The 25,905-nt window shown below is 47.2% G+C and overlaps 1 protein-coding gene and 1 pseudogene across 1 annotated transcript in view; one reads left to right on the top strand and one right to left on the bottom strand.

Annotated features, from left to right (window-relative positions):
• Positions 1–25,905, bottom strand: part of ANO2 (anoctamin 2) — a 341,871-nt gene that overhangs the window by 286,540 nt on the left and 29,426 nt on the right. The gene's annotated exons all lie outside the window — the stretch shown is intronic.
• On the top strand, positions 7,248–25,358 carry LOC109276148 (60S ribosomal protein L34-like; annotated as a pseudogene).

Raw genomic sequence — 25,905 nt, 5'->3', positions numbered from 1 at the left:
CAGCCTTGGCGAGCGTATCTTATAATCAGCATTTGACAGAGAAACAGAGGTACAGAACAGTTTAAAATGTGGCCCAAGGTCACACAACTAGTAAAAACTGGAGATCTCAAACCCCAGGCATCTATCTCCAGACCCTGAACACCAAACCCTGACATTCTGTGCCTGCATCGGCAGTGAATGAAGGGAAGGGCATTTTGGAAAATTTTTTTTTTTTAACGTTTATTTATTTTTGAGACAGAGAGAGACAGAGCATGAGCAGGGGAGGGGCAGAGAGAGAGGGAGACACAGAATCTGAAACAGGCTCCAGGCTCTGAGCGGTCAGCCCAGAGCCCGACGCGGAGCTCGAACTCACGGACTGTGAGATGGGAAGGGCATTTTGAATCTGGGCCTCTTCCCAGCCAAGGTGCCCAGCAACACTAGACTGTGGCCACGGTGGGCAGTGATTCTAGCTGCTGCCAGCAGGGTGCTGTAAAATTCATGAGAGCAGAGGATGCAATTACTGGCATCTGGTCAGAACACAAGGGCAGCTTCAGTTTCGGACATGTCGTCCCACCCCATCTACCTGAGCAGTCTCTTCTGCAGACAGCGTGAATGCCAGCCAAGTGCAGACCTGAAAGCCTGCCCTTCTGCCCCCTTGCCCAGCTCTCCTTCCCGCTGCTCTAATTGCAAATATCTCCTGATGAAAAGCAATCACAGCATGATGGCAAGGTAGCCTGAAGGCAAGGTCAGCTCACTAAGGCCCCGAGGCCATCTCTGTCCTGACCCAGGACATTCCACACTTTCTGCACCATTCCAGATGTGGTGGACAGGCCATGGCAACACAAAAGCCAGGAAACTCTTCCTGGGGGCCAGGTGACAGTGTCCAGCCTACTTCGGGAAGGTGTTTCCACCTTGCCTAATAGTCTCCTTTGGAGGAAACAGCAATTGCTTAAGCCCTTCTCTCCAACCTGTGACCTAAGAAAACACACTGGGCCTGCAGATAGCTCTGGATCATCTGGACGGAAAATGGACCAAACAGAAGAGAGAGGAAGCCAGCAGGCAGACCTGAAACCCACTCTCTTCCCCCAGCATGGTGAAGGACATGGTGAAGGACAAACAGCCCCAGGGCAGGGCTACATGGATGAAGAGCAGAGAGGACCCAGAGCAGGATGCACCAACTTCCCATCCGCCACCATCAGAACCATGTTCAAAAATCTGGTTCCGATTTGCTGCAGCCATCCATTGCCTGATTCTACCAGAAAGCACTACATTCTTGTTCTGCTATTTCATCTCCCTCTGGTCCAGCCTGCTCTGGCCCCGTGTCAGGTTAATATTCCTATTCCGTGGAAGCCGGATGAAATTTCCTCTGGTGGGGTTGACCTCTCCAGTTGGCCCCGGCTGCCCGGAAGCTTACAAAGCCAGTGGCAGCCACCACCCCTTCCCCAGTGCTGGGATCCGGAAGCATAAACACTCGGAGCGGCCTCGGACTCACACACAAACTTATTAGGAAAGAGTGAGGCTTTACAAGGTGTCAGACCTTTCACCAAGCCTTCAGGTTGGGAGACCTGATCTCGGGCTTTTGCAGGGAGAGAATAACTGAAGGGGAAATGCCCTAAAGGCACAGACCAGGCTATGTCTGAAGGTCGTGCTTACTGACTAATGACCAAGGCTCGGCAAAGGGAGGTGGCCGTAAGCAAGTACAGTAATACTTAATATTTACAGAGCAACTTACCGCATGTCAGGCACTGTGCTACGTAAGGGTTTTAAATGCATCATCTCATTTAATTCTCTCGACAAACCCAGAAGCGACACACAATTCTTTTTCCCATTTCACAGATGGAAAAAAAGGTGAGCCTAAGAAAGGTTTGGTAACGTGCCCAGGGTGTCAGTAAGTGGCAGAGTGAGGCCTGAACTCACTCTGTCCAAATCCAGAGTCCCAGTCCTTAATCACTGAGCACACTACCAGCAGGGTCTGAGTTCTTTGGATCATCCCGTAGACCCATTCAATCCTTAATGAGCAACAACAGGGATCATTTTGAGGGCTGTGCAGGGGCTAATTAAGACCCTGGGCCAGGACAGTCCTGCCTGCATCTGCCTTACAGACCCTGACTGTGAATCAACACATACACAAGAAATGGGAGTCTGTCAAGGCAGACTCCAGCCAAAGCCAGAGCAAACTTTCCTGTGTCCGTCTTTCTGGAGATGTAGACCGTTGCCCCTCTCCATGAGCAGGGATCACCAGAAGAAAACCACAGATCCTATCACCCAGTAGATGCCTGCAGTGGGCCAAGAGGACTCTGAATAGAGTCCTGACCTGGGACTCAGGACCTGCATTTGAGGAGGAGAGGCCCTTCCCAGCCTGCAAACCGAAGCTGCCCTGACCCTCCCAAGCAAGTTTAAAAGCAAACAGGAAAAGCAGGTGTTCAAAGAGCATCTGTACACTCATGGTCACAGCAGCATTACGCACACTAGCTGAAAGGTGGAAGCCACCCATGTGACCATTGACAGACCATGGATATACATACGGTGGACTATTATTCAGCCTTAAAAAGAAGGGAATTCTGCCACAGGCTACAACAGGGATGACCTTGAAGACATTGTGCCAAGTGAAATAAAAGGACGCAAAAGAACAAATACTGTATGACTCCCCTTATATAAGGTACCTAGAGTAGTTAAGTCCAAAGAGACAGAAAATAGAGAACAGTGGTTGCCAGGGATTGGGGATTGAGGGGAGTGGGGAGTTAGTGTTTAATGGGGACAGTCTCATCTGGGGAAGATGAACAAGTTCTGGGCGTGAATGTGGTGGTGGTTACCCAACAATGCGAATGTACTTTATGCCACTGGACTGTATGCTTAAAAATGGCCAGCATGGCACACTTTATGTTATTTAAAATTGTGTGTATAATCTTATGTATGTATAGATATTTAAACTATGTGTATTTCACCACAATTGCAAAAAAAAAAATTATAATGTGATGTCTCTTGAATCTAATAGCCATTAAAAATTTGGCTTGAGGCGTGCCTGGGTGGCTTAGTCGGCTAAGTGTCCAACTCTTGATTTCGGCTCAGGTCATGATCTCATGGTTTGGGGGATCAAGCCCCTCGTCAGGCTCCACGTGGAGCCTGCTTGGGATTCTGTCTCCCTCTCTCTCTGCCCCTCCCTGCTCATGCTGTCTGTCTGTCTCTCTCTCTCAAAATAAATAAACTTTAAAAAATTTGGCTTGGATCTTAAAAAAAAAAAGTCAAAAAGGAATAAGTAATTCACAAAATCCACAGAGAGCTACGTTCACTAGCCTCAAACCCCAATGAAATGTTAAGGATAGATTCACTGAAATCCAGGAAAGTGAAAGTTAAATCTTCCAACATTGAATTATTTAAGGAGGTAACCCTACCTGACACAGCAGCATCCTCAGTAAAAATGTATGATTCGAGGCAGATCATTCACGAATGGGCTGGGACCAACCCTGAGAACCCACTGCTTCCCCAGTGAAGACTTTGATCCTGGGGACCGGCCCATTCCCCGGCTCTGTGGCAGTCCCTTCCCACCAGTGTCCAGGGAAAAGGGGGTGCCTGTCTCCTGGAGGCCCAACTAGCCATATCACTGAGTCACAACTGGTTTTCTCTCTTCAGCCATTCTCTTAGTCATTCACTAATGCTTCATGTGCACCTTCTGCATGCCAAGCATGGGGTGGGGGGAGGGGGGGGGTGCAGGGCAGAGCTCCAGAAGCAGAGAAGCAGGGAGCATGAAGGGAGCAGGGGAACTAACGTTTTGGAACATTGCAACATGCCATGCACACCTCTAAGCTCTCCACAGGCATCATCTCCTGCACGCCTCACACAAGCTCTGTGGGGCACATACGGCTGATATGGCTTCTTTTTTTTTTTTTTTCCTTTGATGTAAATGCCAACTCTTCATGAGAGAGACAAAGCTTCTGGCACTTACACAAGGATTTGAATCTAGACTTGTCTGGCCCCTGAGTCAGGGTGCTTAGCCATGATTCTGCCCTGCTCATGCGGAGATACAGACATTAATGTCCCATGACCGCTGCCCTCAAGGAGGGCACACGCTGCTGGGAACAGCAGGACAGGAGCAGTTGTAGTCCAAGAAGAAACTTGCTCAAATGTGGGTCAGCATATGAGCACCCGGCAGCCTCAACAAGAGTCAAGACACCTACACGCGGTTGGGACTCATAGACGCTAAATGTCTTGTGTCTTTATCTCCTTCCCCTGCTGACGGCTTTCCTGGGAACCAGGACCATGTGTCCTCCTCTCCATAGCCCCTCTTTCCCGGTGCCACACTGAGAGTGACAGAGTTGGGGTGTGCTGGCCACCAAATGGACAATCAACCCAGGAATGACAAAGTGGGGTTCCCAAGGAGAGGGAAAATGAGGCCTTTTTAGGTCAGGGCCTGATGAGAAGTAAAGTCTTCTTAAAGGGGGGCCGTGCCTGGTTTGTAGGGTTTCACTTGGTGAAGCTACCCTCCAAGGCTCTTTACTGCCTCCTGGTGGCCTGGAGGACTCTGTGGCAGTTGTGCGAATAATGCCCTGGGGCTAAGAGTTCAGACAGGATAGATAATCATAGGCAGTGTGTCTGTGGACAAGCAAAAGCAGGTACACAGACGGAAAACAGGACTCATCGGGTCTATGCCTTCTCTGGTCTGTGGCCCCTGGGGCTTAAGATTCCACTCTTTTTAATTTTCTGCCCAGACCTGCAACTTGGGGAAAACAGTTCTGCCCAGAGGTGGTAATTCCCACCTGTACTGAGTCCTTGGCAGCATGGAAAATCTCCCCCCAGGGGCCTGGGGAAAGTGGCAAGGCCTCTTGTGGCTGCACAGCTCATTCCTCTAGGATGACAGCCGCTCTAGACGCTAGCAGCCTCGATGCTGGCGCACTAGCCAGAGGAGAATGTGCTTCCAGCTGGTCACACTGGAACAGCATCGGGTAACAGAGTAAGACCCTGTCTTAAACCCTGCGGGGCCCCCCAGAGGTGGGCCTTGCACCCAGAGCCCAAGGCAGACGTGTACATGTCAGAACAGATAAACGGACTGCTCTTTTTATAAGGTATTCATATACCTAATCTGGAGTTAATTATTTTTGAGTGGCTCTTTCAGGATTTTCCTAAAAGCACATATTAAAAGTGAGAGAGAATCCAACCCAGAAAGAGTCCAACCCAGCAAGCACTTCTCAAGCCCTGTGTTAAGGACCAGGGAGTGCCAGTGGATTTCTTTTTTCTAAAATTCCCATTCTTGTGATACACATTCAAGCAATATATACCTTTTCTTTGATTTAAAACATACATACACGAAAAGCCTGGTGCCCGTATCTGACTACACCAGGTCAGATTTCATCACTGCCAGGATGGCATGGACAAGTGGGGCTCTTCCTTTGCCAACCAGCTTTTCATGAGATGAAAATTTAGTTCCTCTGACCGCCTTTCCTACACTCAAAGATACAGCCCACAAACAAAGAAATTCAAGAGTTACTAGATGTTCCATGACATTCTGCTTGAAAAATTTATACCTAAAGCCGATATCTTAATACTGGAAATTCCCCATGACAACATTTCCACAAGTCTTGAGTTCTACAAACTTGTAAAGCTCTATAAACTTGTAAAGTATCAACCATAGTTCCCATTTGGCCATCTAATAGATAATAAAATCTGTAATGTTTTATTTCTCTTAATCTCATCTGCTCAACCAAGGGATTTCCACTGTCCTTTCTCTTGCAGCTTATTGAAAATAAACCATTGGGTACTTAATGTTATTAAAATGAAGTAACTTGACGTACAGTCTACTCTGGATAAAAAGTTTTCCCATGATTATTTACGGATAGGCTGTATCAGTGGTTCTCAAGATGTGGTTCTGGGACAAGCAGCATCAGCAGCTTCTGGGAGCTTGTTAGGGGTGCAAATTCTCCAGCTCTGAGACTAATGGAATCAGAGAAACTCTCAGCGTGGGGGCCAGAAAGCTGTGCTCTAAACAAGCCTTCCAGGAGTCTCAGTTCCAGGTAAGAGGACGTAAGCATGTTCCCTGCATCTTTTCTTCTGAACACAGCTACGAAACCTGAACAGAAGGTATGGAGCAGCAACTCGAGAATTCTGAAAGATAAACAGTAGTAGGCAGACTGAGGAACTAGGGAGCTCTTCAAACTAACACCAAACTGGTGTTTTTCTCCTTCGGTATCCCCCTGCTTAGAGCCAAGGCAGTCCAAAAGCCAGAGGTGGGCACCACCAGCCCAGCAGAGAGCCCCAAGAGAAGCCCTCTAGTGTTGGCTTGAGAAATTTAAAAAAAAAAAAAAAGGGAACCTCAACACTCAGAGAGAAGGGAAGCAAACCCCCACTTTTTTTTCTTTTCTCTGTGCTTTTGCACCCTAGCCCACAGGCCTCTAGAAGTCTAAGGGAAAGGAACCTTCTCCCCTGAACAGAGGGGCTGTGCCCCCAAGAGGATGGAGCAAACCCCTGTTGCTGTTTGTCTCTCTCTCTGTTCTCCCACCACTTGACCCAGATACAGATGCAATTGTGGGAAATATGCGGCAGAAGAGGGTAAGCAAATCCCAAGGTTTCTGGAGAAAAGGTGACAAAGGGGACGTTGGAAAACTGGAAGGTACAAAAAGATCACAGAGAGGGAGGAGCACAGCAAACTGTCCCCATAAAGCTGTTCATGAACTCCTTCGCTCACCCCTGGGCTGTAGGCACATGCATCTGACCCTAAACAGTAGGCTACATAAAGACTGAACTACGTGGTAGACCGCTGCCCATGTTCCAAACTAGCCACCTGGGAGCATCTGTGGGACAGATCCAAACAGCACAAGGCTTTGAAAATGAAACTGATATTGAAACCACGGTCCACAGAGGACTGGTCAGAACTTGCAGCCTCCCAGGCAGATCAAGTGCCTGCTAAAACACAAATAGGATTTAAACAGGACCCAACATCTAATAATATTGAAAATGTCCTTGACACGCTCAGAAATTATTGAGCACACAAAGAAACAGAAAATGATTTTATGGGAAAAGGCAACAGATGCCAACTCCAACACAGCAAAGATACTAAATACCTGGCAAACACCTTTAAGCTACTTTAAGTAGCTATTATAAAAATGCCTCAGAAAGGGACACTCTTGAAATAAATAGAAAATTTCAGCCAAAAAAAAACAAAAACAAAAAACCAGAAGACATAAAAATGAACCCAACAGAAGTTCCAGGAAAAAAAATACAATAATCAAAATCAAAAGCTCATTGATGGGCTCAATAGCAGAATGAGGGTGACAGAAGAAAGAGAATCCTTCAAAAAACCAATAGAAATGATCCAGTCTGGCTCTCTTCCATGGGGATGGCATCCATAAGCATTCAGAATGGTCCAGCATTTGACATGTCATCATAGGCTGTCCTACAAAGCAGCCTCTAACAAAACTAGGCTATCCTGAACCCCTGGTAAAGAATCGTTTACCTTTATACCAAGGAGATTAAGAAAGCCCTAAAATCTGCATGTGACATGTATCCAGGCCAACTTCAAGGAGTCTGCGCTGGGAGACCTAAAGTTCTTATGAGGTTGTCTAAAACAAGAAAACATGTCAGCGGGGTCCATGATGGTTCCATGCGTGCTAAGTGTGTTCATGACAGGATCAAGTGTGCTTTCCTTACTGAGGAGCAGAAAATCATGGTGAAAATGTTGAAGCCACAAGCACAGAGTCAGAAAGCTACATTTTACAATGAATCTCTTTTGAGTAATAAAAAAAATTAAATTAAAAAGAAATTATCCAATCTGAACAACAGAGAGAAAAAATAATTGAAAACAACAAACAGGACCTCAGAGACCTATAGGACATTACCAAAACGATCTAACATTAATGCCACCAAACCTCCCAGAAAGACAAAAGAGTGAGTTCAGTGCCGAAAAGAAATTTTTCTAATAACTGGAAACTTCCTCCCAAATCTGGTGAAAGATAGAAACGTACAGATTCCAGAAGCCCAGAAAATCTCAAACAGAATAAATCCAAAGAAATCCATCCTCACACATATCATAATCAATTGTTGACAAAACTAATGACAAAGATAAAAAAAATACTAAAGGTAAACAGAAAACAACTATCTGAATGAGTACAGATTTCTCACCAGGAAACGAGAAGGCCAGAAAACAGCAGAAGAACATTTTGTAAATACAGACCGGAAAGAACAATTAACCCAGAATTCTCTATCCTGTGGAAATGTCATTCGCAAATGAAGGTTAAAATAAAGGGCTCTCAGATGAAAGAAAACAATATCACTTCCTGCCAACAATAAAAGCACTGCTAAAGGCAAGTCCTCAGACAGAAGGGAAACTTAGAACATCAGGAATGAAGAAAGACCCACAAAAATGGTAAATATCTGAGTAAATGAAATACACCATTCTATCCTTCTTGATTTTTAAAAATATGTTTAGTAGTTAAAATAAAAACTATAACATTTCTGACACATTTTTCAATAGATGTCACTGTAGTTACGTAAGAAAATGACGAGACAAAGCAGGAAGGGACTTATGAGATGGTAAGGTTTGTGTACTCACCTTGAAGTGGTAAAACACTGATTCTGAATAGACTATAAAAACATAAGCATATCTACTGTAATTCCTAGAGCAACCGCTAATCAAAACATACAGAGAAACACAGTCCTAAATAAGCTCTTCAGGTGACTCTGATAATGCTCAAATTTGAGAACAAATGGACCACCTCCATATACAAACACACAAGAAAGATCTTTCAATCTAATTGACATCCTGATTAGTAGTCCCTATGACACTGTATCTCCAGCTTTAAGAGATACAGGGGATGATTTCGACCTAAAAAAAGTTCTAAAGTGATTATCAGGAGAATCATAGGACATAAGCAATGAACAAATAAATAAGCCTGTTTGTCAATTCCCCAGCAGGGTAAAAGGGGCAGCTCTTTCCCACCCCTGGACTAGTAATCAAGGCTGGAGACTGGACATCTGGTTTTTGAGAACCACCAATGGTCCTTGTGAGGGGAGTCTGATGGAAAAAACTGAGGGCCTTGCTGCCTACCAGTTGTGGTGGGAGGAATTCACTTGGCATTTCTGTGCCTTCGTCTTCCCCTCCTTTGAAGCTCTACCATTCTATATGTCAAAATGAAGATGAAAAGAGTAATACCGAAGATGAGGAGTGCTTCACAGAAACCTAGGAGGGTTGACAACCAACACTTCGTAGGGATATTACCTGTTTCTTAAGAGAACAAAGAAACTGACAGAAATAAACTGGGTAATTCTCTCAGCTTCCTAGTGAATTAGAGAAATACCCCCAATTAATTATTTTGGGCAACTGAATTTCAAAGAAATCCCTTTCCTGAAGCCCCAACTGGAGGGGATCTGAGTACATAAGGAAGGTAGGATAATAAAACATTCTGGGTTAAAAAAATAATTCAAGAAGACAACGACAAGAGGAAAAACTTTGATTGAGATAATCCAGGATTTCAAGCTCTGAAGAAAATTCTAAGTGGAGATATAAATTCAGGAGTTCTCTTAACATGAAGACGGCAGCAGAAATGTTGGAAATAAATCATCATGGGAGTAACTGTAAAATGAGAAAAGGGAGCCTAGAAATGACATTCAAAGCAGCCCAACATTTAAATAATAACCCTGGGGCAGCCTGGGTGGCTTATTCGGTTGAGTGTTTGACTCTTGATTTCACTAGGTCATGATCCCAGGGTCGTGGGATCAAGTCCTGCATCAGGCTCTACACTTGGGATTCTCTCTCTCTCTCCTTCTGCCCCTCCTCTGCTCATACACATGTGCGCACTCTCTCTCAAATTAAAAACATAAAATCAAAAATCAAAAAGTATTAAAATAATAATCCAGCAGAATAACCCAGCCAAGAAGACTGAGAGGAGGTGGCCAGAGAAGTCGGAGGGAAATCAGGAAAGCATGGCATCGGCTTAGATAGTGTTTCAAACAGGAAGGAAAGGTCAGCTCTTCTGAATGTTGCTATAAGGTTAAGGAAGCTGAGAACTAAAATATCTGTTATGTTTTAGCACCAACCATAGGGGGACAGTCATCTATGGCCCATAGGGGCCATTTGGGGCACAGTGGCAGGAACAGAAGTCAGACTGAAGGAGCTTGCTTAAGATAAAAAGATTAAAAAAAAAAAAAAACCCAGAAAATGTAAAACAAAAACAAAAACAAAAAACTCTGAAAGGCTGTGAAATACCTAACATAAAGTGCAATGTTTACAACAAGGAGGTATTAGCACAAATACAGTCGAACAGAACCACAGAATAAAATAGAGAATCCAGAAGCAGCCACACACACTTGTTTGATGACATGGAACACTGCAGAGCCACAGGAAAGGACGGTTCTTTCAACAAACATTGTTGGGTCAATCAGACATCCATGTGGAGAAAAAAATTAATCTTGACTCACAAACATGCCACACACATAAGAAAAAAATCAACTTTATGTGGACTACAGTCCAAAAGTGAATTGTTAACCAATAAAGTTCTGGAAGATAACATTAAAAAATATATTCACAACTTGTACTTTAAAGGTGATGATTTCTCAAACAGAACACAAAAAACACTAATCATAAGGAAAAGATCAATAAATTAGACTAGAATAAAATTAAGAAACTCTATCCACCAAAAGGCACAAATGAAGAAGGAAAGGAATACCACAGAGTGGAAAAAAGATATTTGGAAAACAGATACTCAGCACAAGACTCATACCAAGAACATATGAAGAACTCCTTCAAATCAATGAGAAAAAGGCAGACAATTCATCTCTTAAAATGCTGAAAGACATGAACAAGCACTTCACAAAAGAGAATATCCAATGGCTAGGGAAAAAATACATGTGAAAGGTTTTTATCTCATTAGCCATCAGAAAATGAAAATTAAAACCACACTCAGACACCACTATGTATGTAGCAAGAATGGCTAAAGTTAAAATGACTGACAACGCCAGGAGTTGCCAAGTATGCGGAGAAACTGGAACTCCTGTACACCGCTAATGGAGAGTATAAATTAACACAAAAACTTTGGAAACTGGTCAGTTGTGTCTACTAAAGTTAAACAAACATATATACCATATGACCCAGCACTTCCCCCCACAAAGAATACCCATCAGAAGTACATTCACCAAGGGGCGCCTGAGTGGCTCAGTCGGTTGAGCATCTGACTCTTGATTTTGGCTCAGGTCATGATCCCAGGGTCGTGGGATCAAGTCCCACATTGGGCTACACAAGATTCTCTCTCTCTTTCTCCCTCTGCCCCTTCCCCCGTGCATTCACCAAAAGATTTGTAAAAGAACAGTCAAAGCAACACTATTCATAGCTTAAAGCAGAAAACAATGTCCACTGACAGGAGACTGAGTAAGTAAATTGTGGTACACTCGAATGAAATAAATACCCTTATAGTAGTGAATAAACCACCACTACACATAACACAGATGAACATCACATACTTAATGTTGAGGGGGAAAAAAAATGAGGCACTAAGTATATACCAAATGATTCCATTTACATAAAGTTCAAAAACAGGCAACACTCACGCCTGAACACAGAAGTAGTTATGGTGACCTTTGGACAGGGGCCCGTGACTGGGCAGAGGCCCAAGGGGGGTTCTGGAGAGCTGGAAATGTTATATTTCTTCATCTGGGTGGTGTTACACGCATGGATCCACTTGGTGATAATTCATCAAGTCCTACACTTACCATTTGTGCACGTACGCTTTTCTGATATATGTTACACTTCAACAGGAAGGTTTCTTTAAGCCTGGCTGTGAAGAAGAGGAGCGAGCAGGTGATAACTGGAGGGGTAACAGGGTTGAAAGAGGGGTTCCCAAAGACAGGGGAAAAAAGGGTGGGCATGTAAAAGCAAGCGGCAGCCAAGAAGCTTGCTGTCTCTTGCTAGGGTGGGAGAGACTCCCCCTGCTCTCTGCCTGAGCTGGGACTTCACATTCTGCCCTAGTGTGCCTGTGCATGAGAGACACACAGTAGACTACTTAAAACAACCCCTTTGGATGGTGCTTCCAGGTTAGAAGCCAGCAAATCTCTCTTTAACAGTCATTTCTTTTTTTAGAGAGAGAGAGAAAGGGAAGAAGGGAGGGAGTCCAGGCACCAAGCAGGGGAGGGGCAGTGGGGAGGGAGTGAGGGAAGGGGAGAGGGAGAGAGAGAGAGAGGGAAAGGGAGAGAAGGAGACAGGGAGACAGGGAGAGAGAGAGAGGGAGAGAGGATCTTAAACAGACTCCATATTCAGTGAGGAGCCAGATGCAGGGTTCAATCCCACAACTCTAGGATCATGACCTGAGCCAAAACAAAAGAGTCGGACGCTCAACTGACTGAGCCTCCCAGGCTCCCCTAACAGTCATTTCTGATCACAGCTCAGAGGATTACAGACTTCATGTTATTAGGAATTCTAACAACTCAGCCAACTAGCCAAGTCGCATGAGTTCCATCTTCAGAGAAGGAAAAAGATACATGCAGTGGGTTAGCAGCTATCCCCCAAAATCGCTTGGTCCCTCAAAGACCATGGATCCTGGGACCTTCAGTCAGGTAGGTCCACAGAACCCATGAGAATAAGGTGGCAGCACGTGTCATGGAAAGTGCATAGCACTGAAATGGAGCTTCGTTTCATCTCTGAGAGCCTCAGTTTCTATAAAATAGGAATAATTTCACAATAACTACTACCCCACAATAGCTTTAAGAGACTATGAATATATACTCGGGTGACCACACAAATGCTTGTTCCCAGGGCACCTGGGTGGCTCTGAACATCTGACTTTGGCTCAGGTCATGATCTCGCAGGTTCGTGAGTTCAACCCCCACATCAGGCTCACTGCTGTCAGCCTGTCAAAGCAGAGCCCGCTTCGGATCCTCTGACCCCCCTTCCTTAGTTGTGCTCTCCCAAAAATGAATAAATATTTAAAAAACAACAACAAAACAAAACAAAACAAAAAATGAATGCCTGTTCCCTTTCTCCTCCCCCTTCCCGAGGGGAGTGGAAGGTTTTCAGAAAAGAAAACCAGCTCTGCCTTGCAAAGAGTTCCCACACACCAGGGATGCAAAGGTCTCTAGGGTTCCAGACGCATGTTCTTGAGACCACGCAGTCTCCTGATGCGATATATGCCAAGAGCTAATCCCTCTCCCTCTGCAGTCCTCCTTCAGCCCATCCACATGGGTTTCTGTGTTTCTACATGGCTTGGGTGTGTGTGCTTTTCCTAGACTGGGAAGGAGGGAGACACGGCAGCACAGTGTGTGTGTGTCAAGAGCTAATCCCTCTCCCTCTGCAGTCCTCCTTCAGCCCATCCACATGGGTTTCTGTGTTTCTACATGGCTTGGGTGTGTGTGCTTTTCCTAGACTGGGAAGGAGGGAGACACGGCAGCACAGTGTGTGTGTGTCTGTGTTTCAAGCTGCAGCTGTTTATTTCCCCAGTTGAATTTTAAAATCACTCCAAATTCATCAGCATCTTCTGAGGAAGCCTCCTAAACAGCAACATGTTCAAAACTCAGAAGCTGTCCGGGGATAGGGAGAAAGAGCACTGGGACAGGGAGCAGGATGCAGGAGTTCTGTCTTTAACAGCTTTCTCCCCACCCCCACCCCCACCGCCCCAGCCAACCCCCTTCCCAGGTCACTCAAGTTCTGACAATCTTGGAGCAGCCATCCCACTCACCCTCATTCACACTCCTGGACCTCAATTTAATCATGGTAAACTGAGAGCCCTGGGAGGCTAGAGAGGTACCACTGCACCCAACATCACCTTCTAGCTCTGGGTCAAGGTAAAGAGTGAGGCAAGATATAGCAGGAGGAAGACAAGGTTGTTTGGACAGGCATCTGTTTCTGAGCCCCTCCTCACTGAGAGAGACTTAACTTTCCATGCTTAGTAGTGAGCACCCATCTAGAGAGCAGAGGACAATTTGTAACGCTTCTGGGAATTGGAGAAGGTTACCAAACTTCCATGGGCCTCCACCTGTAAAATGAGACGAGCATTAAAGACTCTCAAAGGTCCCTTGCAACTCTGACATTCTGAGTCATCGGGGTTTACAATAAAATAAAATAAACCCTCCCTTTTCTAAAAAAAAAAAAAATGGGGGGAGCATTCACTCTTCTTCTGCATTTAACTTGTGGCCCCTGCCATCCTGGCCCAGGCCCCTACCTGGACAGGAAATGGCCCCAACCCCCTCATCCAGCGGGACTTGGTGGCTTCATCTGCTGAGTATTTAATTAGAACTGGTGATGGCTGTTTGGACAGAGCCAAGGCCAAGAGGGCAGGAAGGCGTCCCCTTGTTCTCGGCTCAGGAGACTAAGAGAAAGCGGAACAGCTGGGACAGGTCTCGGGGTAGGTCGTTCCCCTGCTGGCAGCGCTCGATGGCTTTCTGTGTTCATCAATTCAGATGTCCTCCTGGGGAGAGCCTTGACTTCAGAGGGGTGGGGCCCCTCTCAGCAGAAGAACCGGCTCTCCCCAGCCCAGAGCCTGCTCCATTGGCGGTTTGCTTTCCGAGGGCTGCACACAGCCCAGCAAGCCCATGCAGTACAGGCTGCAAAAGGGACCTGGAGATGTTAGCAAACCCAGGCAGGAAGTAACAACGAGCAGATTCAACCTGGAAAAATGTGGCTGCTGCATCTGGGGATAAATAATCAGAAACACAAATACTCAGGTGGGAGGGAGATGCCTGGAACAGGAAGCGGCCAGACAGCATTTGGACAGGAGCTTGCAATGTGATCTAGTGACAAAGAAATTGCTGGGGGATTCACGAGCTGGATGCACGGAGGTGATACCCCAACAAGAACAAGGAAGGAACAGGGGCGGGGCCGAGCAGCTGTACTGCGCCTCTCTAGAGGCCAGGACTAGGTGGACCAAGGGACTGAGATGGCAGCAAGAGAGGTTTAAGTCAGACTCTAGAAAGAACCTTGTCCCTAAAGTATAGGGAGATATTATCTGAAACGATGGAGAAGTCTCTAGGAAGATGTTTGAAGGACAGGGACACGAGAAGCCTGTTCCAGAGGCAGGGGCATGGACAAGATGACCTCCAGATATCTCATGCAGCCCACCGAGGAAAATGTGAATCTTCAGGAAACAGTGAGCTGACCTGCTTATTGGTGTCACAGGAGACAGAGGATGGAGCAACCCAAACCAGCCAAAAACACTGAAATTCAAGATCTGGGAAAAGTCATACGACTGTCCTGAGTCTGAGACAAAGCTGGGAAAAGAGCTCCAATCTGCAGATTGTCAGACTCTCTCCTCCTCAGGCCCAAAAGGAAGATATTTTCCAATCTTCCCACTGGCTCCACTGCCTGGGACATGGGAGCTTCAAAATGAGGCTCTGGAGACACGAGGCATGTACATGAGACCCAGCGGGGCCAATCAAATGCATGCCATCTGACCGGCTCCTTCACCAACACATGGTTGCTCTGGAGGGAGTTAGGTTAGACACCAAGAAGAACTTCCCTCTTGAGTTCTACGATACTGCACAAGCAAGCAAAAGAGCCAGTTTATATTCTCTCTTCCTCTGGTAGGATAAGAGGCTAGAATGTGCTTGGAGCTATACAGTGCATAGCTGTTCTCAGCAAAGCACAGCAAGAACAGTACGGTGTGCCTCCCTTCAAACTTGAGATTTGAAAGTCCAGATTTAGAAAGCAGAAAGATTGCACTGATTTTTCACTTTAAAAATGGACTTACTGGGGCACCTTGGTGATGTGGTCAGTTAAGCATCCGACTCTTGATCTCGGCTCAGGTCGTGATCTCACAGTTCGGGAGTTCAAGCCCTGCATGAGGCTTTGGGTTTCTGTCTCTCCCTCTCCCCCATTTGTGTGTATGTGTACTCTCTGTCTCTCTGTCTCTCTCTCTCTCTTTCTCTCCCTCTCTCTCAAAATAAATAAATTTTAAAAATTTTAACTGGACTTACTATAACAAGTTACATTAAAATGCTTAAAGTTCAATGAGGATTTTAAAATCAGGCTAGACTGCTAGCCCAAACCAGGGCACAAAGATTAAAGATCTAGTCACAGGCCCGGGAATGTGAAGGTCTGTATGATTCCAGGTGAGCCTTCCTGGCGACCAGTCAGCCTTCTGGTAGGTATTTATTTGATACTGGGTCTTAGCTTTTGAGAGAGATTTCCAGAGACTCCAGAAAGAAGAAAAGAAAAAAAAAAAGCTTTTTAAAGAGGGGCTGGCTCCTCAGGGCATTGGGACAACAGGCAGGTGTTAGAGTCTCCTGCTGGTCCATGAAGCCAGACCAGAAGACGGATGTCATCTGGATGGGAGACTACATCTCATGTACAGACAGGTCAGCCTAGAGGTCAGCAAAAGACAGAAGTGTTTTAGGGATCTCTGGATCCGAGATCAAGGAACTAGAGTAACAAGGAAACTGAATCTCGGGCATATGCCAGGCACGGCTCTCAGCACTTTGGGGTATGTCATCTCACTGAATCACCTGTTTCCTTGACAAATATTAAGTACCCACAATGTGCCAGATGTTTCTTCAAAACAACTCGAAGAGATCCAATTAGAAAACTAAAGTGACAGGAGACATCATACGGCTTGCCCAAGCTTATACATCGCTTAGTGGCTGAGCTGGGATTCAGATGCAGTCTGGCATTCCAACTCTGCTTACATCAGAACTTTCTCCCTCAGGAAACCTTCCAGCCCTGCCCTCCCTGGTTCCAAGCAAGACAGTTAGAATGTGTATCTACATACATATGCCAACGAGGTCTGTGCAATTTGCAATCACCCAAACCAGTGAAGCTGAGGGGTGGTGCAGATAAACCACAGCCCTTTGGTCCTGGAGGGTGTTACACTCTGGGTCTGAGGGAGGGAGATCCTAGCATATCTGTCTGATTCAGCTTGGCTTAGGCTAAGATTAATGACTGAATTAGCTTTCATTTCCTGAGCATCCTAACAGCAGGAGGGAATGACCCAGAATGCAGGAGGCTGTGAGCAGATTAACCACTCACCCTCCATAAGTAGCCACACATGGAATAAACCTGCACATTTACAGGGGCCATCCTGCATGACCTTGAAAAAACTGTCTGCCTTCTGTTTCTTCATTAAACACTGACCTCCCCAGATGTACTGACCATGTCCTTCATCCCAGATCAGAACAGAAGCCTTCGCGCTTAAAGGGCATTCCATCCCAAACGGTGCCTGGCTGTTACAGCATTAGGCTGTAAGGTAAGCGGCTTAGGACAGCTGGGGTAAAGGAAGGAGGGAGGCCGGTCTGGGGCCATGGTCCTTGAAAAAAAGAAAGAGCCAGTATGGTGTGATTTCCAGAGCCTTGCTCCACCTGCTGGTGCCCAAAAGCCTGAAGCTTTGATCCCTATTCAAGTGTAGCGGCTTCAAAGCAGGGTTACATGAAGGGTCTGAAGGAAAGACTGGACAGTCCACATAAAGGATGTAGAATGATGGAGAAACCAGACGGGGAGAAACCACAGAAAATGCACAGAAAAAGCACGCTCAAGACAAACGCCTCCTGGTCCCCCATACCCACTCTGGTGCCTGAAGGCAGGAAAGGGCAGCACACACACCTAGGGATCATCCCAACCCTGCTCCACAGAGAAGCTTCCAGCCCGGCTCAATGTCCTCCCTGCTGGGGTCCCGAGAAGCTCCGGATGCCACACTGCCCCGATGCCCCACAGCACCCCACGTGCTCTCCAGCTCTTGCTGTGTCCCTCCCCAGCCTCACCCTCCTGGCAAACCCTGCTGCCTCTCGCCCCTGCCTACTGGCTCCACGCCCATCTAATGGCTTCAGGGCCAGCCCTGAGCAGATGGATTCCTTTTTTTTTTTTTTTTTTAATATTCTTTATGTTTATTTACTTTTGAGAGAGAGAGAGAGAGAGAGGGATGCTACCCACAAGTAGGGGAGAGGCAGAGAGAGAGACACACAGAATGTGAAGCAGGCTCCAGGCTCTGCACTATCAGCACAGAGCCCAACATGGGGCTCGAACTTACGAACCGTGAGACCATGACCTGAGCCGAAGTCGGACTCTTAACTGACTGAGCCACCCAGGCACCCCTGAGCAGACCAATTCTTGCCACAAACACAAATTACAAACCTTGTAACTAAAAGGTGTCCACAGGATGCAACTGTTCCCCAACCCACAACCTCCCCAGACAGACAGGATGGAAGACAGGTGTGCCCAACAGGGAGCAAAGAGGTAAGCAGAATAATCTCAAGTCCAGAGGCTACCTTTTCCTCTCCTGAACCTGCTTTAGCTGCTGGCAATCCCAGTGGTGAGAATATGGCCACCCTCTCCTCACACCAAGCTCAGATGACAGAAGCGTTATCCCTGGACGGGTGGGACACCACAGTGACCGAGAGCTCAGACTCCGGGTCTGTCTGTATCCCTCACTGACACTAGCCATTGGACCCTGACCAAGTTAGGTAACTTCAGTTTCCTTATCTACAAAAGAGGGGGCAGTAGTGGTAAATACTACAGAGGGTTGTTACCAGGACTAAATGAGTTACTTGATGTACCTAGCACAGAAGTCATTGTGCTCATTAAGAATAACTTGGAAGGCAGCAGCAAGATGCCCAGGGAGGGAATGGTCCAGATTCCCATGGCAGGAGGGAGAGAACAGGTAACCCCCCCAACACCGGCAACACTGAGACCAACAGTGACTGAATGAAAGTGGGGTCCTGATGCCAGAGGGGCCTTCGGAGCATGGCCATGGGTCACATGGGCAGCTCCTGCCACAGTGTCCACAGCAAACAGGACCTGCGTCTTTTTCTAGAGGACTGGATAATCATATCACAGAGAGTAGCCTGGCATAAACACAACCACCGCCAAGGGCTTCAACACAGTGGTCTGTGGCATTGTGGGAGGTGCCCACCAGAGGAGAGCTAGAGGCTGCTAGAAGAAAGAAGAGGGAGACAGCTAGAGAGGAAGGAGGATGGAAAGACAGAAAAGGACAGCTGATAACCCCTGGGGCTCAGGGCACCAAACCCCCCTCAACACTGGGCCCAAGGGCGGCCTGTAAGGGCTCAGGCGTACCCACAAGTCTTCTGACCACCCACCTCTCCTCAGGGTGGGTGGCTCTGAGGGGGAGGCAGCCTGCTGTCACATTTTCTTCCCTGGTTGGGGAAGGAGGTGAGGGAACCAAGAAGGAGAAACAGGAACTGGGAGGGGACTCCCCAGGAAGAGTGAAGGGACAGGTTCCCGCCTGGAAGAGGGGCGGTGCTGGGTTGCAGAGAGCGCCCCATCTCTGGAAAGCCTTCCCTGCCAAGCCTAACTCTTGTGGATCTCTCCCTCCCCTCGGCTCTACAGTGTACTTTCTCGCTACACATTGTGCTTTGAATCAATTCAACAAACACTGTTGAGCACTTACTATGTGCCAGACATTGTCCAAAAGAACAAAGAAAGAATGAAACACAGTCCCTGTTCTCAAAGTCTTCAGTCGATCCAGGAACAAGTGAAACTCAGAGGCTATACTAAGTGCTTGGGTGATGTTGCCCAAGTACAGAATAAGGAGCATCAAACAGTGAACAGACACAACAGAGCATCAAATAGCATTTTTAAATAGTGCAAAAGTGAGCCTCTTTCTAACTTTCCTGCAAAGATAAAGTCTCAGATGCCAATACACCTTTAACCTCTCCAATACTAGCTAAGCCTCCTTCTCAAGGAAGAGTGAGCAGTACCCCCCACCCCCAATGGCCTAAGATCTTCCACAGCTGCTGCATCTAGCCAGAAATGAATGACGTTATTTGGTTTTTTCTGTGGTTTATTTTTGCATTACTGTCTATTTCTTGGCCAGTGATACTGGTTCTCTATGATAAGGATATGGTATTTCCTTTTAAAATAAATTTAAGGGGCATCTGGGTGGCTCAGCCAGTTAAGTGTCTGATCTTTCATTTCAGCTCAGGTCATGATCTCATGGTTTGTGAGTTCAAGGCCAGTGTCGGGTTCTGTGCTAACAGTGCAAGGCTAACTTGGGATTCTATCTCTCCCTCTCCCTCTCTCTCTCTCTCTGCCCCTCCCCTGCTGGCACTCTCTCTCTCAAAATAAATAAATAAACAAACATATTTTTTTTTTTTTAACAGGGCATCTAGGTAGCTCAGTTGGTTAAGCATCCGACTCTTTAATACCAGCTCAGGTCATGATCTCACAGTTCATGAGTTCAAGCCCGGCATCGGGCTCCAAGCTGTTAGTGCGAGCCTGCTTGGGATTCCCTCTTTCTTCCTCTCTGTTTGCCCCTCCCATCACCTCATGCTTGCTCTCTCTCTGTCTCAAAATAAATAAATAAACTTTAAACAAATTTAAATAAAATAAAATAAATTTAAGTTTAAAAAGTGAGCCAACTTAGCAAAAACAATTCAGCAAATAAGAGTAGAGAGAGTAAACTCCTGACACTGGTCAGCAGTGGTATTCAGGATCACGACCACGGTATTCAGAACCGGTGCTGTGAGACTCTCCAGCCCAGAAGAGACGCAGTGAGCACATGTGCCTGCATGAGGCGGTCTCGTTTCCCGGCTCGACAGTAAACTTCCCGCACCTCCTCCTCCCTTTGGGGATACCTTCATGCGTTCAGAATATGGACAGAAAATTCAGCTCAGCTCACAGGGAGGGTAAAAAATTGGAAAATTAAAGCAGAAACGTGGACAGGTGGGAGAGCCAACTCAGGCCCACTGGCAAAGAAGAAACCCCACATGATCCCTACAAAGGACGGTGAAAACAAGGACACTTCATTTTCTGACAGCCTACAGTTTAGGAAGTATGTTCACCTGTGGAGGGTGCTGGCTACCCGTCTCAAATAAGAAAAGAGACCCAGCATGGCTGACAAACGTGCACAAAAGCACACATCAGTGAGTCCCATTTGTGGCCCTCCACACACAAAGTTCTCCCCACTACATTCTGCTGCCGGACAAGTCCAGGTGACCTGCACGAAGTAACTCCTACTGACGACCACTGGTCTTCTAAAATGTTCCGCTAGCAGAGCTGGGACACCCAGGCCGTGCTCACAGGCCATGGTGTGAGGTGGTCCGAATGCACCCCCTCAACTCCACGGTGCACAGTGAGAACAGTACATAGCAACACACACAATGCCGTAAACGTGGGCGGGTGGTCTGGCAGGGAGCCAACCACGAACCCACACAAACTCTGAGGGCTCTGGGGCTTCAGCTCCAAAGCCTTCAGGTTCCTGTGTCTGCACTTGACAAAGAAAACTCAACAGACCAACAGACCCATCAAATTCCACTCCTTCTGACTTCCTGTTCCTGAAAAGGTGCTAAAACGCCACAGGCCCTCTCTGCAGCCAGGGAAGCCTCGACCCTCCGAGGGCCTGTGGATGAGCTAAGTGTAAGTTCCCTGGGCTGGACGAGTTCAGAGGGAGGGAGAAACACAGCTTTAGCTAAAACATTCACAGCCAGAGATACTCCACCCTTTGACACCTGACAGCAATGGAGGGATCCCCAAGTGGAAACTCAACGAGACAGTTACAAGAATGCCAGTGGTCACCTGGCCCCTTGGACTGCTGAGCTGGATGGGGAGTCCAGCTACTATCCACGGTGGGCTGGGGTGCAGCAGATGAGAACCCCAAACCAGCGATGATCAAGGGATGGTGAACACATTCCAGAAGATATCACAATGCACCCAGGATTTCCTGGAAGCCATTGGACCAAAAATGGCAATCTCTATGAATCTTGCTGGGGAGATTCACAACACTCTTGCCTTAGCTGACCTCCAAGCCAAGAGGGATGGAGGGATGAGGGAAGGTAGGGTCTCCACAGAGCACTGTCTATTCCAAAAGACAATGACACAGCTAACAACCCTACCATCTCTTCATCCTTTTGCTTCCAAGGTACTGTCACTTCGTCCTCCTCACAGTCATGATGCACAGAACAGGGAAGGCTGGGAACACATCAGGGGCACTGGTGCTTTTGTTTGCAGACTGATGTAAACATGAGAGGCAGAGAAGCCATCATCCTGCTCAGACTCACCAATCTACTCGCCCTTTGCTCATCCAGAACAAGGGTCAGCCTTCTTAGCAGACTGCATCACCAGGTGCCATATGTTGACAACTGCCTGAATCCACAGGGGCTGTGGAGCCCCATAAGAGCTGTTACAACACCCTTCATAAAAGTCCTTCAAAATTCAAACCAAGACCAATTTTAGTGGAAGGACTCACAGGATGGGCAACAAACACCCACAACCAAACCTAAGTTGCAAAATTAAACATGATCGGCCAATTCTAAGTTTTCCTAACATTAATATTCTTGTACTTCTCATCCACTTCCTCTGCCCTCAGCAAGTACTTACTGGCAGACAAGGAGTAACAGCCACCAAAGGTTTAAGGAAAAGAACAATTTTAAATTGAGAAAATCATCTTTATCACTGCAATTTTCCAGTAAATTAAGAAAACAGTAGCAATTTTTATGTTAGCATAGACTACATCAGTCTAAGTCATGGAAAGCGAGCACTCTCAAGTACACCGTTTGAGAATCCCTGATGATGCCCAACCTTCTCCTTTTCCAGATGGGGAAGTCAAGGTCCAGAAAGAAACCAGCTGGTGGTAGAACAGAACCTAGAACGCAGGTCTCTGGTACTCAGCCCAACCCTCTTTCCTCTCCATGTCCTTCCTGAGTTCAAGCATATTATGGACTAAACCACATACTTCCAAATGCAATTAACCACGCAGGCCCCAAGTAGCAGCGGCAGCAGCAGGGAGGGGCTCAGGGGATGTCACAAGTGTGTTCTGTTCACATGCCCCTCAAATCATGCCCCTGCCTCAGGGCTCCCCAGGAACCTTCTCTGAACCAGACAGTCTCCAGACAGCAGCTGGTGGGCATCCCCATGTGGCCTCCATGTGGGGAGGGATCCCCACAGCAGCCAGACAGGACCACCACTCACTGCCTGAAGCTTCTCCTCAGTCTTAGAGGTTATGTTCACGGTTTCATAACCTTTTTTGGGCCTTGGAGCCCTAAGATGATCAGCTAAAGACCAGCTATAGACCCCTTCTCAGAATATTTTTAGATGTGTAAAATAATTATACAGAATAATGAGGAGACTAAGTATACAGAAATATAGTTATTAAAATATTTAAGGGGCGCCTGGATGGCTCAGATGGTTAAGTGTCTGACTTTAGCTCAGGTCATGATCTCACAGTTCGTGAGTTCGAGCCCCACATTGGGCACAGCAGAGAGCCCTCTTCGGATCCTCTGTCCCCTCTCTCTCCAGCCCCCTTCACTGGGTCTCTCTCCTTCTCTCTCTCTCAAAATAAATAAATAAACTTATAAAAAAGTATTTAAGCATAAACTCATGATATAATCATATACCTGTTTCTTTATCAACACAATAAATAGCAAGACCTAGCAGCACAACCCAAAACTGTCATAATTTCAATTTTTTTAATGTTTATTTATTTTTGAGAGAAACAGAGCATGAGTGGGGGAGGGGAAGAGAGAGAGTTGGACACAGAAACCAAAGCAGGCTCCAGGCTCTGAACTGTCAGCACAGAGCCTGACACAGGCCCGAACCCACGAACTGCAAGATCATGACCTGAGCCGAAGTAGGACATTTAGCCGACTGAGCCACCCAGGCACCCCTAAACTGAGCATGAGGATCCGTGCTTTTGGACCTTTGTGCAACAACTATATCATGCAACAGAAATCCATGTATGATTTCTATCAGCGACAAACTCACAGGAACTCGTAGTAATGTAGCTTTGTGCCTGTGTCCTTAATTGAAGTAAACACTAAGTTCCAGTTAAGTGTTGGTGAAAATAAAATACAACTTTCTAGCATCCAGGTTTATGAATTCTGCCCCTGAATTCTATTCACAAAACTCCCAAGGTTTCAGAGCTCCCGATGCTGCCTCAGAGCCCCAGGGTCATCAGATATGAGGCACTGGGGCACCCAGATGAGTTGACCTAGGGTGGCTGGGAGACCCTGCCTGCAGGAAGAAGGAGACACTTGAGGCTGAAGTGGCCCCAGAACCAACCTCACCACATGCCAAGCATCAGATACAACTACCAGGTGTCTCCAGACCTGGAAGGCTCAAAGAAAGACCCTTCCACATGCAACACCCACTTCAGCAAAACTTCTAACTTGCACAGCATCTACCAGCAGCTCAGCGTGCAGAGGGTGAATCCTGCCCAGAGACCTGATAAGAATAGAAGACTCAGCCCCCTCACTTCTGTAAGGACCCAAGCATCGGGGAAGAGAAAGGGAAGGTGAGCCAGCTGAGAGCTTCCAAGCAGAGGGAGGACTTGGGGTCACCCAGACCATCTGTCACTCTCCTGGTACCCTCTCTTACTGCTCTTTTAGATAGACTTTAGGTGACTCTCTGCAATCAGGTCAGCATCCCCTAATAGACTACAAGGTCCTTGAAGGCAAAGACCACATCTTAGTCACATGTTTCATCAGCTCCCAGGATGTGGCACCTGTAGGCGCTCAGTCAACATGTGCTAAATGAGAGGCAGGAGAGGGTGGCAGGGACAGAGTCTGGCAGGCCTCCCCTGGAGCTGATCCCTTGCGTGTCTTTACAGTTGAAGTGACTGCCCAAGCAGCCTCTGGTCCACAAAGACCTCGAACTTATCAACTGACAAACGGAGGGTGGCCTTCCTTCTCCATGCCTGTCTCAGGGCCCAAACCATCTAGCACTGCCCTGAAGAGGCAAGATTAATTAGCAGGATAGAGACCAACTTTTCCGTGACCAAGTGCAGAGGCACATGTAAATGATAGCAGAAAGCACAAGGGATACTCAAAATATGTAACAACCGGCACAGTGTCTGAAGTCAGAACAGGCACTGGCCAAGGACCCTGGTGTGACAGGTCAAACCAGGAGTACCGGTCAGACCCCAGCCCTGCGGGAAGACAGTAACTCAGCTCCAAGGAAGACAGAGCTACCAGAAGGAAGTCAGTCCCCCTTGACCTGCTTGTCGGCACAGACTCTCTATCATCAGTGTTTCATTTATGTAAGACATTACCTAGCAGTGTGACCTTGTACAAGCCATGTCCTCCCAACTTTAGGCCCTGTTCTCTGACGGAATTGAAAGAAATGATCCAAAGCCCTTCCAGCTCTAATATCCTATGATTGCATTTTCTCATATATCACCAGCTGCACCTGGTAACAGAAAGCCAGCAAGACACACAGCCAGCTAAGGTGGCACACAGGCCAGAGGCCCTCAGCCAGGCCAGTCACTGACCCTTGCCCTGTGTCCTGTGCGGTGGGACTGGCAAATCAAAGGCTGGACACTCCTTCCAGCCTCTTTGGAGGAATTCTAGAGACCTCTAGAAGCCCTGGTCAACAGATGGAAGACACCAGACATGAAGGACATGAGAGAGGGCCACACCCCAGCTCCTGTCCTCTGCTGCTGAAACCCCTGGCCTGCTTTCCACCAGACCCACTGCCCGAACTCTTTCACGACCCGGACGGTGCTCGCCTCCGGATGGGCGACTGTGTAGACTAAATGTCACCCCTGGAGAGTCATTTTAAGAGAACAGGGGGAGCAGTTGCAAGGCACAGGTCTGCTCCTCACCAGCCTGACGCCGGCTCGGACAAGGGACAACGGCTGCTTGTACCACCTCAGCAGGGTCGCCATTAGCATCGAGCAAGAATACTGAGTGTCCATTTTTGTTAACTCTTTGGAAAAGGAAACATCTACCCAGTTTTGGGAGGCCTGACTTCCCCTCCTCACTTTTCTCTGTACTCCACCCCCAGGCTGCCGAGAGGCCTCCCCCTCGGAGATGAGATCCAACCAGCCCTGTGGAGGCTCTGCTCTGCTCAGCTGTGCAGCCCCAGGGGCAGGGGTTGCTGGGGCCTGTCTTTGTTGTGTCCCCTGAAGATCCCTTAGGGTAGGAGAGAGAGGCAGGTGAGAAGCCTAAGGCTCCCTCGTGCGGCTTCAGGGTGGGGCACGTGGGACAGGAACACACGCAAAGCCAGGGGGAAATCACCACATTTTCCTCAGTCATTAGCACAAGTCAACAGCAGTGTGACCGCTACCCACACCCGGGGGA

The sequence above is a fragment of the Panthera pardus genome, unplaced genomic scaffold (genome assembly GCF_024362965.1).
Source record: "Panthera pardus isolate Hobbes unplaced genomic scaffold, ASM2436296v1 HiC_scaffold_6, whole genome shotgun sequence".
In the NCBI taxonomy this organism is placed as follows: domain Eukaryota; kingdom Metazoa; phylum Chordata; class Mammalia; order Carnivora; family Felidae; genus Panthera; species Panthera pardus.
The sequence above is the reverse complement of the archived record's forward strand: the minus strand, read 5'-3'. Positions and strand labels throughout refer to the sequence as shown.